Source organism: Wyeomyia smithii, chromosome 3, assembly GCF_029784165.1.
Source record: "Wyeomyia smithii strain HCP4-BCI-WySm-NY-G18 chromosome 3, ASM2978416v1, whole genome shotgun sequence".
In the NCBI taxonomy this organism is placed as follows: domain Eukaryota; kingdom Metazoa; phylum Arthropoda; class Insecta; order Diptera; family Culicidae; genus Wyeomyia; species Wyeomyia smithii.
The window spans coordinates 80,337,658-80,350,663 of record NC_073696.1 but is presented as its reverse complement, the minus strand read 5'-3'; the positions used below and the strand labels follow the sequence as shown (position 1 = coordinate 80,350,663).

General features: G+C 43.1%; 1 protein-coding gene across 1 annotated transcript in view; it reads right to left on the bottom strand.

Annotated features, from left to right (window-relative positions):
• Positions 1-11,963, bottom strand: part of LOC129731447 (uncharacterized) — a 44,433-nt gene extending 32,470 nt beyond the window's left edge. Inside the window, exon 1 of the mRNA XM_055691452.1 lies at positions 10,971-11,963. The gene's annotated coding sequence lies outside the window, so the exon portion shown is untranslated. The remainder of the gene's footprint in view (positions 1-10,970) is intronic.
• Between the last annotated feature and the right edge of the window lie 1,043 nt (positions 11,964-13,006).

The window sequence follows — 13,006 nt, the reverse complement described above, 5'->3', positions numbered from 1 at the left end:
CTAAGTAGTCGGCTGCGAAGTTTGTGTATAAATAAAACAGAAGATCAAGTTCCGAATCGGAATGTAGGACCAATGCTTTCCTTTGCTTTGAATTCAGAAAATTAATGACAACTGCATCGTACTTTTGTATGAACGAAAATACAAATTTCAGCATATTTAAATCCATTCTTGTTTTGCAAACTGGTAAAATTGTAGCTTACATCATACATCAATGCAAACTTTCATTCCATTTTTTAAGGCTCTAATACACTTTTGTCAAATATTTGTCACTTTTTGACAGATTTGGTCAAAGATAATTGTTTGTCACTCCCCAATTTTTACATAGGGCAAACAACAACCATGATGTCAAATAAATTTGACCATTATGTCAGAAGGTCAAATATTTGACAATTGGTCGAAGAGTGTAATACATGCTTAAGTTTTCTTAATTTTTTTTTTGCATGAAAGTGAAAAACAGCAAACATAAACGTTTGTGCTACTATAACAAGGAAACGTTTCATTATGCGTGTGAAATATTTCATCAGAGTATGACAGCTCGTTGTCTCCCAGATGGTCTCGAGGTACGATGCTGGCCTAACAAGCCAGTCGTCGTAGGTTTGAGCCTCGGCTCGGGAGAGACTGTTAGTGTCAGTAGGATCGTGGCGCTAGCCCCGCAATTGTCCTTACACTAAACAGTCTGTGTATAACAAACAGAAGGTCAAGCTCCGATACGGAATGTAGCACCAAGGCTTTGCTTTTTTATGACAGCTCGTTACAAGGATGAAAATTTAGTGTGTCTGAATGGCGGCTACGTTCATTGATAGTGAAAATTGAAAATTGGCCTTAATTTTTAACGAATTTCGCAAGAGAAAATGGTTTTTATCAGCACTGCTACCAAGCAATGTTTCGAAATCTCGTACAATCTTTTTTCATCAATGAAATGCTAAAAACATTTTATGTATAATACTTTTTTTTGTTGGGGAATTGAAATTACGTTGTCCATTGATGTGAACTTTTGTAATATATCCCAGTCAATTGCTATACGTGTCCCCTTGCAAAATATTGTTGAGAGATCAGGTACCTGCACCGAAACGCTTCCAGTCGAACTATATGTTTTATGATGCCAATCACCTTGCCAGGATTCAAAGACCAAATCTCTTTGGGCTGTAAACAGCTACTGCCAAGAAACCTTGATCTGTGTTTAAATAATGCACCACAACTGCACAGCAGATGGCTGAGGTAAGAAATGCGGTATCTCGTTAGCTACACCCAAGGCGGCAGCTCCGTCACAGGACTAGCCATCGCCACCCTATTAGGTAACATGGCATAATAAACTTAACTACGAACTACGGATCGAAACAATTGGCAACGACCTAGGTGACAAATAAAGGACAACGATTGGAAGCTCGGGACATGCAACTGTAGATCGGAAACAACCCGGATGGCGACAGGATCCTACTGGATCAGCTGGAACCCCGTCACTTCGGCATCGTAGCACTGCAGGAGCTTTGCCGGAAACGGGGAAATGCACGGAGGATGTGTGACCGCAGGACCACTACCGGAGCGGCGGAACAAAAAATGAGCCGGGTACCGGCTTTATTGTGTTGGGCAGAATGCAAAGTCTTATGATCAAGTGACAGCCGATCAGTGACAGGATGTGTGTATTGAGAATTAAAGGCTGGTTCTACAATAAGTCCATCATCAATGTGCACTGCCCGCATGAAGTAAGACCCGATGTTGAAAAGGAAGCCTTCTATGCACAGAAAGTCTACACACTCAGATGGATAACAACGGTCTAAGATGCGTAAACCTTTCAGCTTCCTGAGGATAAGTAGTTCGAAGTACATTCTCCCCCCGCAAAAACATCTCCAAACCCACTTAGAAATCACCTGACCGACAGACAACAAACCAAATTGACCATCGAAGGGCGGGTTTTCTCGGATTCCACCAACATACGCACCTGCCGAGGTGCGGACATCGACTCGAACCACAACTTAGTGGCGGTTTGTATACGCTCAAAACTGTCGACTGTCTGTCAGTCACGACAGAGCCAATCCCAGCGACTCAACATCAAGCAGCTACGGAACCCGCAAGCTGCCGAAGTCTACGCGTAACAGCTTCAAGCGGCACTACCCACGGTAGAGGAGTTCGGCGCAGCTTCTCTCGAGGATGGTTGGATAATGATCCGCACGGCCATCAGGGATTCCTCGACGACGACACTAGGAACAAAGGCGCAGAATGGTAGAAACGACTGATATGATGGGGAATGCGAGGCAGCGACAGAGAAAAGCCGGACCTGAGTAAATTACCTGAGGGTAAGGACGAGAGGGAACCTGGTCAAGTACAGACGGGCAAGGAACGACACAACCACGACCCTGAGACGTGGAAAGCGCCAGCAGGTGAATCGTGACCTCGAAGAGCTAGGAGAGCTATTCACATGATACGTGAAAGTTCTACGAAAAGATTAACCATTCCCGTAAAGGCTATGTGCTGCGAGCCGACCTCTGCAAGGATGTAGAAGGTAATCTCATCATGAACGAAAGCGGGGTGATCGAAAGATGGAAACAGCACGTTGATGAACATCTGGATGGCAATACAACAAACAGAAGTGGAACTGGAACGGACCTGGGAGTGCAAGTAGTAGATGACCGGGTATCAGTTCCCGAACTCCACGAAATTCAGCGTGAGATTGGAAGACTGAAGAACAACAAAGTTACCGACAAAACCGGGCTGCCGGGTGAGCTCTACAAACATGGTAAAGAAACACTTGTTAGATCACTGCACTGGGTCTTTTCCAAAAGATTTCACAAACATGTCGTTAGTACAACGTGTCCGATTAATAAGACGCCTGGAAGCATGTCGCCATACAGCCCAGAACCGAGGGGATTGGAGACGACTTCTTGATACAGTACGATCCTACCCGGCTCTAACTTCTAGGTAAGGTAGGGTAACAATTTATTGTTTACCGATTGGAAATTAAAAAGTATTATAGTCGCTGTTCAAATACGGGTCAGGCACAATTATGGGTCACTTTTACGAAATTATTCATTTTCTCAAGAAATCGAACAATTTTCATTATTTATTGTAATTTTTCATAACACAACTGAGCCCTTATCTAGGCGATTCAAGTAATTTTCATATACAATTACAACATTAAACATCTTGTTCGGTGACCAAAATTGGGACATTTCTATTGATATTGGGCACAATTGACTATTTTCGTTACTTTTGCGTGAAAATGCATCGAAATTTAGTAAAATATCGTATATCATTTCTGGTACATCAATAAACCAACTGCTGTGATGATTATTGTCTTCCGCCATCTTGAATGTCCATGCCTAATTGTATCCTTTGCTATGTAAATAGTATTTTATATGTCATTTGATTCAACTTCATATCAACTGATTTGGAGGTGAAGCCCATAGATGATCGAAAGTATACATAATAATCAAGAAACTGATGTTAAAATATTGGTGGTTGAACATTTCTCCGATTTTTATCTATTTTTTGTTGCATTCAGGCTTCTCGTTGACTGATCCGTAATAGTGGAAGGACTGTATATTGCGACTAGAGCTTCAAACAGGTTCAAATGAGTATTTTTCGTGGTTAACAGGATAAAGTTTACGGAGAATCTTGCGAAGGAATAAAATATAATATCTGCAGAACTTCCAAACCGTTTGATTTACATCAAGCAATGAGTCTGTGTTTTCTACATGGCTTGAATCCGCTTACGAGAAAATAATTGTTTTCGTGTTTTACCCTAACACAGTTTACGAATCGTGATTATAGTTACGAAGCAAATGAAGGCCTTGGAATTAGCAACATTAGCATACTGTATGAGGGAGGGAACGAAATATACCTGGTAGCTATTGTCACATTTTGTTTCTATTTCGTATGCGCACGACGAACAAACTAATACCTGTACACCGAATGAATTAGAAATGAAACAAATCTGTGTAAAATATACAACAGTAACTTATTTGATTGGAGATGAGTCTTTTAGGTTATTAAATAACAAGTGGGTTACAGAAAGGAGAATTTTCAGTTATTACTTTGAAAGCAACGAGAAAAATCTGCAGCTTCGTAGAAATCAGAAGTCGTCAATTGAATACGAAAATGGTGTCAGAAATCAACTTTCGGTATCTTGGCGTAAAACGCATTTGAAAACACCAATATTGGAGAGTATGTGGTGTTTTTCTCCGCCATCTTGAATTCAAAAATAGCGACGAACATCAATATTTGGTCGATAAACGTCATTACGATTCCGGGAATATCCGTATACCATCGGTTTTCATTTCTCTGATACAGAAAGACGCCATCTTGAAATTTTGTATTCTGATTTTCGGTTCGAGGCACGACCTCAAATGGATCTAAAACACCAACATTTTGGGCTATTTAAACATTTTCCTAAATTTAAACAGCTTTCCTAGTTTCGGAAGTCACCATAATGGATTTAAAAGTAGCATCGACTATCGATATTTGGACTCTGTACACCATCCAGATTCCAGAAAATAACAATGTTCGAGGATTTTACAGCTTTCTCCATAGTCTCACACAGCCTCCCAAGAACTAAAAGACGCCACCTTGAGTTTAAGAATCGCGTGCTGGTGTTGGGGGCTTAAAAATACTTATTTTCTACGATTCTATTCCGAAAGTTTCCATAATGCACATCAATTGGGACCCCCTTTCCTTTCAGGGCTCGTTTTTCGGTCATCGATTTTAACGGAATATGGAAAAAGTAGCCATTTGAAAAGTTCAACAATGTACGAATGAGCGAACAGGGACAAGGAATTATGATTCTAACTGCTTTTCCACTTAGCCCTCACGGTTAATTTTGTTTGTTTCGTTTTTTTTTTGTCGATGGCAAAGGACTGCCAATTATATAGAAATAGAGTCTGCTGTTGACATTATTTGGAAGAGCTCGACCCTTTTAACAAAAAAATGGTTTGGCAGCCATAGAAGAACGGTCAGTTTCATGTGGCAGACTTCCGAAACTACTTTAGATTTTTGTCAACTCGCCTAGTGTCATCGAAGCTTCACGTAATGTTATATCCTACGCCAGCTTGCACTGACCATTCCACTGGAATGAATTAACGAAAACCCCTCAAACAATTAACGTCAGGCGCGCACAACACACCCGTCAGCACCAATTTGGCACCCGGTGGAACAAAATAAGCCCGAAACGAGTCGCAAAAATAAAAACACACACCATCGTCCGTCCGCGTATCGGTGACCAGCGAAAAGCAAAAACCGCCCGCTCATCAGAAACGGCCAAAACAAAAGCTTTGTTTTTTTCAGGTTTTTTTTCTGCTGAAAAAGCACTGTTAAAACAATCACCCCACCAAGAGAACCGTCAGCGGTTGCCATGGGACGCGCGCCATTTCGAATGAATCGCAACGGCATCATTGTCGCATTTGACGACGTCAACCGGGAAAATTCCATTTCCGGTTGTCATCTAACGTAGCACGTAACTGAACTTATCGGTTTACAGCCGAAAGGAAATAAGCACCCTTCGGGATATCCCCTTAGAAGCTTACAGGTACCCCTCCCCTTCCTAAACAACGGTGCTCCTCTGATGGCATGCAAAACAGAGCTTAAAATCTGAGCTGTACGCTCTTTATTCGCCATGAGATTGACTGGTAGTTTGACAGTTGTTGAGTTGGTTCAGGACCTAAGTCGAATAAAGACGATCAATTTGTCACTTTCAGCTTTCGCTATCCGTTTAGTTCAAGAGCATTAACTCTTTCTTCCTGCAGAGAGGTTTGAACTAGTGCCAAATTTTGATAGAGTTTATTTGTCGCCGAGCGACCGAGGAAGCTAACGACTCATATTGTTTTTGACAGGTTTGATCCCCCCTCATTCTTGGCCTGCCTAGCGTGGATGGAAGCGGATAATCTCGGATCCGAAGTTTGTTTTATGCATGACTGCCATGGTATGGAGGAAACGGATACGGATCCAAGTCCTGCGTCCTGTCAACTGCTGATAGATACCTTTCGTTTTGTCAAATATTGGCTCTATGATGATGGGCTTGTCATGTGACAGAGAGAGGCAGTATTTTGTTCTAGGAAAACGGGCATGGAAGAAAGAATAAACGGAAATTGAAATCATGATTTGTTGTCGGCTTGCTGCTCTTCACCGAGCCCGTGGGTTGCATCATCACTCCACCCAAACCGAGGAGCTGCACCAAAACCGAGCAGCAAAAGGAAACATAATCCTTTCGGAGGAGGGTGTAAAATTATGATTGAATCGGGAAATAAACCATTGTCAACTTCGAACGCTTCTGGTTCTGCTGAAACGGAGCTGCCGCTCGCTGCTGCCTGGATTTGGAAAACCGAGGTGTGACCGGAAAGGAGTGCGGTTCAACAGGGGCATGATAAAGTGAACAATAATCGAACTGGTTGCGGTGCACTGAAGGGATGTGGTGGTGTGTACATGTCTCTTGGTGCACAAACCAGTTCCGTTCGGGACCGTCTTCAGTAACAAAACTTAAGCCATATTTATGTTGGATAAAATAAAGTTGAAATTTTGCTGAAGACTTGCTGGAAATATGGTTGAAGTTTGTTCTTAAAGTTATTTACTCAAACTTAAAGCCAGTAGCTGAATGGTAGCAGCAGAACGTACTTCCGCGAAAACAAATTGGCATTCATAAAGCATTTCTGCCGCATTTGTTTGGTCCAATGATCCGACAGAGCCGACATGAATTTTCCACCGTTTAATTTTCAATTCCAGAGGAAGTGAAAAATGATCCAACCACCCAGTCGGTCTGCTGATCCTGATGGATGTGCTCTCGGACGGGAGAAGAAGCGGTTCCGTTCGAATAACGATGAAGGTGGCAATAATGATGATCGAGATAATTGATGAAGAACGGTGACAGGATGCTGCCGCACACGACGAACACCACGGAAGGAAAAATGTTATTGTTCTATGTCGATAAGTGTGTGTGTGTGTGTGTGTGTGTGTGTGTGTGTGTGTGAGTGAGTGTAAGAGGAGCGCCCGGATGTAGAGTTTGCTGCGGGCGTAATCCGCTTAGCGTAGAGGATTATAAAACATTCGTTTCGAGCCGGATCGTCTGAATTGATAGGGCAGTTAAAATGATTCTGTTATGCCCTTAGGAATACTTTTGCCCCAGCAGTGACGCCACAAGGAGAAGACACAGTGTTGAGTGTGCTTTTTTAGGTCAAACGATAACCGGAAGAGCGCTCGATTGTACTTGGCTCGCTTGAGGAAAATAATGAATCACGTAGCGTTTGAGTTTTTTTTATGTTTGCATATCAACAAAGATACTGTTGAATATGTACTTTCAATGAAAATGCTTGTTGATGTTTGTTCTTCTACGAAAATGGTTTTATATGTTACGCTATAACTCAGTTACTGATGGAAGTTTTAATCCGTACAGTCAAAATCCAAGCAAAGCCGTCAGCAATGGATGTGGCCACCAGTTCAATTGCCGTCTGGATCAGGTACACAATCGATTTGGGACCTGCGAACCGAATGGTCATAAATAATGTCGCAATGGGACACTCCACGAACTGGAGATTGCGGATGGATGTGAAACCTTTCTAATGTGAGACCCATTCACTGGGCGCCCATGTACCGAACTCGTGTTCGGAATCGGATGGGCTTTGCGGTTGAAATTTGCTTTATCGCGGCAAACCTCAATCGTACCGGGTGTTGTAGCAAATGTAAGAATAATGATTCGTTTCATTTGGTCACCCGGAATTGTAGCGTTGTTCATTTTTTTGACGAGGATTATCTTCCTATTTTTTATCAATCTGAACCCAGTCATCAACACGCCACTAAAAAATACGAATTACGTGGTAACATGTTTCGAATGTTTTTTTTAATCAGTCATACGATTAACCTAGCATTTATTTTGACTCACAGAAACCTTCGCGGATCGTAAAACAATCAAGAAATTGTTCTACCTAATCACCACACCGTCGTTGTAAGATCCATTAAATCAGAAGTTAACCTGAGAATCGCTTGGTCATTCCGCATTCCTTTTGGCAAATGACTACCTGACCGCTACACATCTCTAGCGAGGCCCAGGCCGTATCATTCGGCAAAGTCCGATCCATAGGATAATTACCATCATTTTTATCTTGAGCTTATCCCTCTCCGTCTTCTTCGTGGTCATCATCGATAATTCGTTTCCTCCTCTGTCTGCATCTATCTGCGTCCATGGATTTGCCATCGTACGATTCCCGGGTGGTATTTCGGTGGTGTTGCTAGAAATAGCACCGATCGCCGTACCAACACCGAAAATCATCGCATCGCATCTCGGGTGGCCAGATATCATAGCGACAGCGACACGAAGCGATCCACGTCTAATGACCCTTTCGCCCGAACTATTGTCCTATTATGCACTAGCGACGAAACGAACAGACGAACGGAGACGAATACTTCGAATAGCGAGCGGCAAAGCGACAGGAAGTTTCAATTTATAATTTACATTTATTCACTTTAGACGGGGGCTCCCGGTTTCAACCACCCCTGGCCGAGAGGCTTTAGCCGTAGGCCAAAATAACACTCTCCCGACTACCGCCGCAGCAATTGAGACCAGTCGTTATGACATCTTGGAGTTTGATTTATCTTGGGACGCAAGTTTCGTAATTCTGTTTGTAAAATAGTGGTTTATTGAAGGAAATTGTATTCCAAAAAATCACCACTCTACCATTTTCATAGTCAAACCAAACTTTTGTGCTCCAATTATTGCCCAGCACACCACGCACTAGACCCACAAACCATTAAATCGCAATTTGGTGCGCAAACTGCGCTCCACGCTGAAGCCACTTATCGTAGCTAACCTCTGGTGCGTTGCTCCACACAAGGACGCCCCCGAAACGTCCGGCCTTTTGGATGCCCAGCAACGAAGAAACGCGGAAAACCAAATACCCAAATCGGTCTGCTCCGGCAGCGATGGCGAAAGGTCGAGGCGCGCGTGTAATTATTAGCTCCGATTGCCGGGTTCTATGGGTTCTTAGCTTTCGAAAATCTAGCTCACCTCCTCCGCGATTGGAATTCTGATCCGATCCTAAGCCGGAGCCGAAGCCCGAAGCTGCTGCGTCAGAGCTGGCGATTTTGGTTCCTTCGCCTCCAAGATCAAAACTCTCCGGAGATCAATTATTCGAAAAAATGGAGGAAAACGAAGGTAATTATTAAAAAATTCCTTTGTTGGTTGCTTCTTCGGCCGTGGCAGTCGACGCCGAGATCGAAGTTCAAACTCAATGCTGACCAGTGTTGGGAGTAAATCTACTTTTGGATAAAGATTGTATCTACACTGTTTTCGTTCGAATCCCGTCTCGGGTTTATTTGCCTTTGAGAGCAAGAAGGTTTGTCTCGAAATTTAGACCGAAAGCTCGTGAGATGTGACGTTCACTTGGCTGGTCGTTGTACAGGCTAATTGGCTTCAAATTGCGGTAATTTCTTATTAATTGGTAATGTCTGCCAGCGAAAGTGAGTTCCAAATATTGTAGCTAGTGCTAGTCTTGCTTTGAATAGGAGGAACATGTTTTCTGTCGGATTCGCATTCGGCTGGGTGGGCGCTTTTAGGAGAATGACTTTCGATTTAAACAGCCATTACTGCCGGTAATTAGGCTATTTCTCAACAGAAATGTGTATGATAATAAGAAGATAATCGTTGTCGTAATTGTGCTGGTAGCTTTCAGCAAGAGATTAAACATAGTAGTCATTGACCAATAAACAAAACTTTATCCGGCTCACAAGTTAATTGTCCGTTGACCTTAAAAATTTTCGGTTCCTTTTTGGCTTCATCCCAAATTCTACATCTGTCCGAAAATGCGAAATTATTCCAGAAGCTGCTTCGCTTTCTACAGCATTCATCCATCCGAACGAAGCGTACTGTCGCACAGTGGGTAATCGCTGACTATACTTTTGAAGTGTCAAAAATGAGTTTATGTCATTTTTTTATTTATGCTGAGTAAGTTCATGGCTTAATCATTTTTCTGGGTAAGAACTTTTCCACAACCAGAGCTGTGATCTTCATGGCGCCTCATGTATTCAAACAGAAACAAGTAAAACATTTTCTGCTATTTAACAAAATGCCTCAGCATTTGCACGAGATCAACCCACTGTGAAACGTCATTCCCCTCCCAAAAACGCAGACTCCGGCCTTGTGACGGACGCACTGCATACCGCTCAATTAAGTCTTAAACCTCTTTTTCTTTATTTACTCCCGTCAGCGTTGGCCTGCCAGCGGCAAAATAACAGATCCCGTCGTCCACCAGAAGGCCGATGATTAAGCCCTTCGTCGAAGCAAGCGGCGATCGATCGTCTCCGTACGGTGCCTCATTCTCCACGGTTTAATAAACCGGCACCAGCAGCAGCAGTAGCACTATTCTTTTTCACTCGTTTCGCACGCGAAAGATGCTATACCCGCAAGCGACGGCCCTCTACAGAATCAATGGCAACCCTGCGGGTAGCGGATTTAGAACAAGTTCTTAATCAAGAATTTCCGAGCTAAGTAAGCGTGTACGTACGATTGTGGCACGTAGCAGCGGCATTGGACGTAACGTGAAGGAGATAGAGCGTAACATCCGGAGATTATGAACAGTAGTTGCGTTTCTCGCGCGGATACAACGAATAGGGGGCTTAGGGCCAGAGTTTGGATAGCAGCGACAGCGAATGGAGAGACCTAAGCGAAGATGAAAACAATGCTTTGGACCCTGGATACTAGTTGGAATAAATTATGTTTCCATAAATTACACAGACGAATAAATTTCCAACCGGGATCGAGAACCATGCTATAGCTGCGAGTAGAAATCAAAATTCTTCCCTCTGCTGTGAAATTCCTAGAAGGTATTTCTCTACCTGTTCAGATTTATTGTACCGTTTTTTTTTTTCGTTACAAGTAATCCACCAATAATCTTAACGAGTCATCTTTCGCGCATGAGTTAACCTTACCACGACAGTTACAACGCAGCCAGCTCGTTAAACCAATCTAGTCATACGATTCCAATCCGATTACTCACCTTCGTAGGCTGTATCAATTAACACTTCAAGCTTCACGCGAAGAACTTCAAGGGGGCGAACGATAAAGTCACCCGGTCACGGCTCACTGTCCGCTGATTGTTTGTGTACTTAATCCGAGAGGGGTTATCTTAATTCGGCGATGCTTCGCTAGGCTGCTGCTGCTGCACGTTGCTCCGGGAGTAATCAGCGAAACAATTTGTTCATTAAATCATTTTTATGACGGCTGCATTCAACGCGTTTCAGTTTCGGACACCCAAGCGAAACAAAACAACACACAAAAAGCACGTTTCCCTCTCCGCTCGGTTGCAGCTGTGATTGGCTTTTGCTCAATCTGAAGCATGCAATTCACGCTGTGATTACACTTTGACAAAAAAACGTACCTCGATTGCAACTTTTTCGCTTGCTCACTTCACCACAGCCAGCCGATTATATCCAGCACATTAATCTCGCTCGCCTTTAGATAGCCAAACTTTTCGTTTTTATCTGATTTGTTTCGCTATAGTTCTGCACAATTTACATACCATAAGCGATCACTGTTTGACTCGGTTGGTCTCACTTATCGGATACTTGTGCATGACTTAAATTATACCACTCACATTCCGTCTCATAAACTCGCCATTAATTGCACGTACATGAAATCCAAAAATAGCCAGCACAAGCGGAGTTTTACATTCAAATCCCCAAGCCCTGGAACGCGACTTCAACTGATAAGGTTGCCGCCGCTCGTCCACTCTGTTTCCAATAACTTTTCGAACTCAAATCAAAACACAGTGTATTATCAGCACTTTCTTCTCAACTGTCGTCTTCTAGCGAAAAATTCCTCCACTGCACTATTGGATAACGCTGACGGTTCGTATTCAGTGACGCGCTCGGTTGCACTCTACCGTCAGCATTGCATCTTCATCCACTGTGAATTCGAAATAAGCCTGCATCAACCACAAACACTTCCACTCACGTGTGCAGTTTAAACTAAACTAACTTAGCTGGATTGGCTTAAGCGGCGCCTTGGCCTGGAAGCGATTCGGAAGCGCTCTCTCCTTCGTCATTCATCGCTGCCGATTGCAACCGGCTGTTGCGTGTGTCGCATAGAACAGAAGAGAGGGAGAACAGGCTGCAAGTGAGCTGAGAGCGGCTACCTGGTTGATCGATTCTCTCAACTCTCCTTCTCTGTTGATCGACTCGTAACTTCAGACCAGACCACTGAAATGAAGCACTTGAGCACTCCCTCATCGCTACTTCATCATCAGAATTGGATTTTAACCAGAGGCTAAAGATTACGTAGCATGTGTCGTATTATGTCGAAGGTACGGACCGGTATTTTCGACCTGTCGATTCACCAACAAATGAAAGTCGGACCTAGAATGGGACAAACAAATTGTCGACTGGACTCAGATAGTAATGCATGCTCGGTGCCGGGTTTATTAGGAACACACCACTGGATAGATAAAAACTAGCAGTGTTGCCACAAAATCGCATATCAATTTTGATTTGGGTAATTATAAAATTAAGTTATGTCATTAAAACAATCATGATACAGATCATCGATTAATTTAAATTGTCTATCTATGATAGAAGCGATCCCTAAAATCTCCTAGCAACCATGCCGCCGCTACTTCTGTTACAGCTATTTGTTTTGCGGGTTGTTCGGTTGATTTTATCGCGCGGGGTACCCGTAGCAATTTGACGTGTTCATCGCGAGTCCTACCACTAGTGTGCAAACACATTTTGCAGAAGCAACAGGAAGATTGATGTTTGCGCGATGTTCGTTCCGCGGGGAACGCTTTCGTGCTGCTGATACGCTCGACCGGTTGGGATTTATATCGAAGCGTCCCGGAAATTGGGTAATCCCTCGATTGCGGTTAGCTTCTTGATAATAAGTAAGTGAGTGAATAAAATTCATTGGCATTTTTCTTACACTGTAAAAAAATTTCACGTCGAAGTGAAGTGATTTGCTGTTGAATTCGCACTACTTGCCGAACATTTCAAAGTGAAAAGAAAATCCTTCGAAACATGTTAATGCAAAGAACGGTGAAAT